This window comes from Montipora capricornis, chromosome 13 (genome assembly GCF_036669925.1).
Source record: "Montipora capricornis isolate CH-2021 chromosome 13, ASM3666992v2, whole genome shotgun sequence".
In the NCBI taxonomy this organism is placed as follows: domain Eukaryota; kingdom Metazoa; phylum Cnidaria; class Anthozoa; order Scleractinia; family Acroporidae; genus Montipora; species Montipora capricornis.
Genome location: NC_090895.1, coordinates 19,919,511 through 19,922,010, shown reverse-complemented (window position 1 = coordinate 19,922,010; position 2,500 = coordinate 19,919,511). Strand labels below are relative to the sequence as shown.

At 41.4% G+C, this 2,500-nt stretch overlaps 1 protein-coding gene across 1 annotated transcript in view; it reads left to right on the top strand.

Annotated features, from left to right (window-relative positions):
- Positions 1 to 2,500, top strand: part of LOC138028448 (vascular endothelial growth factor receptor 3-like) — a 49,670-nt gene that overhangs the window by 46,187 nt on the left and 983 nt on the right. The window lies entirely within an intron of this gene.

Genomic DNA, 2,500 nt, shown 5'->3' with positions numbered 1-2,500 from the left:
CCCTGATCCCAGTCAGGATCCCAAGACCTACCGGACAAGGAGAGGGCGTGCAGTAATCAGACCTGCCCGTTTCAATGAATAGTGTTTAAAGTCTTCGTTTATGCTGTACCGGCAATCCAGACCCTAGACCAGTTTAAATTTGTTCCAGTTTATGCTTAATTATTTTTATCTGGTAGTGTAAATTAGATTTCCAATAACTGTAGAAGACCTTCTCACTTTGTAAAAAACAATTAGTTATCGTTGAATAAAGAAATGACTACCGTCGGGGATTTTTATCTCTGGTCCCTTTGTCACCTATGTTCTGTTTTTAAAGAGGAGAGATGTCATAATATGCTCGGATAAAGGACTGGAACTAGTGTTGTTGATGTCTTTTTCCAGCTCCAGTCACCCATCTCGTATATTTGCTAAGGTACTCTTTGATTAAAAACGTTGTGTTATCACACACGTCTGCGTGGTCTTTTTACAGGCATCACACCTAATCACAAAACTGCATCGTGAAAACCACATTGACGACCTAAGCACAAGAAGGCTTTCCCAAAAACCTTGCCCGCTAAGAATACCAGAGTTCTACACTCTAACAAAAATTCACAAACCAACTCTTACAGGGAGACCAATCATCTCCGGTTGTGATGGACTAACAGAAAGAATTTCATCTTTTGTTGACATATTGCTTCAACCAATGTGTAAGTCACAAAGACACAACTGATTTTATAAACTTTATTGAAAGAACAAAGGTCAAAAACCGCACATTCCTTGTATCGATGGATGTCACAAGCCTCTACACAAATATATCACAAAACCAGGGTATTGGCACAGTATGCAAAGCATACGACAATTTTTTACTAAACAGCCCTCCCATACCCACACACTACCTTCGAGAAATGCTTAGGCTAATTCTCAAAGAAAATTATTTCCGATTGAATGGAATTACCTTCACATTTACGGGACGGCTATGGCAACGAAAATGGCTGGCTGCTATACCAACATATTAATGGCAAAGATTGAGACAAAAATCCTAAACAAAACAGCTCTTAAACCTACATTTTGGGAACGCTTCATTGACGACATCTTTTCCCGATGGGACATAAGTGAGCCAGGCATTGAGCCTTTCATCGAACAAGCAAATTCACACCACTCAACTGTAAGAAATGCACGGCCAATTTGTTTGACACTGAGACTGTGTTCCTAGACACGGTTATATTCAAAGGCAGCAGATTCAAGGAATGGTGGATCCTTGATATCAAGACACAATTTAAGCCAACGGAAATCTTCCAGTGCACACTTTTTATCTCGTGTCCCCACCAAGTGTTAAAAATGGATTCGTTAGGGGCGAATGCTTAAGAATCCCTAGAACAAATTTCAAATTTCAAAAGACATTGCTGGACAGAGGCTACCTATGCAATTTAATAGACGAAATCCTATCAGGGATAAATTTACAGGAAGGGCTACTGCGCTTAAACAGCACGACAGAAAAATGAAAAAATTCTTGCCTTTTGTAACACAATATCAACCATTAGTATCTAACTTAAAATAATCCTTACACAAAAAAAAAATGACACCTTATACAAAATCAACCGCTACTTCAGCAGATATTCATCGAACAAAATGAAATCCTTAAAGGATCTGCTCGTCAGAACAAAATATAAAAGGTTTCGAAATATGTTTCACACGGGAAGGGACTGTGCGGCCTGTCACCCCTTGCATTTTCTGTATGTAGTTGTAACTTTTTTCTTCACTGTGATGGAGAATGAGTATGCGACAAAGAAAAGGACAATAACTGACAACAGCAACATAAGTTTTCCGTACTCTGCTCACGATCAAAGGAATTGTGGATATGTGGACACGTGTGTGCATATTGACTTATGGAGATGCGGACGTGTGGGTCTCCGGATGTGCACATGTGACCTGTGGACCTGTGGACCTATGGTTGTTGAACAATACATTCTAGGGACCTATGGACCTTTGCAAGTGTGGACATGTGGGCATGTGGACCTTTGGAAGTGTGGGCATGTGGACCTGAGGAAGTGTGGGCATGTGGACCTGATGAGAGGGGGATGTGTGGGCCTGAAGACAGGGGTACCTATTCATTGGCATGTGCACATGTGGCTCTGCAGACCTACAGATGTGTGGCCAATGCATGCTGTGGACATGTGGGCATGTGGACCTGAGGAGATTTGGATGTTTGGACCTGTGTGAGAAGTGTGTGAGAAGTGGATGTGTCGGTCTGTGGATATGTAGGCACGTGGACATGTGGGCATGTGGAGTGTGGAACTGTAGACGTTTGAACCAGTTGATTTGTGGAAGGGTTCAGGTGAAACCATGATGGAAACATGATGGATATCTTAGTTCCTCCGTTTGAGCTATACAGAAAATACCAGGTCGCCTTATGCGGCTGTGCAACAATGATGTCGTTAATTATTCTTAATTATGCAAGTGCACAGAATTAACGTAGGGATAATTTAATGGCGTAAACTGTGATCATTTACCTTCAGAAGCAACC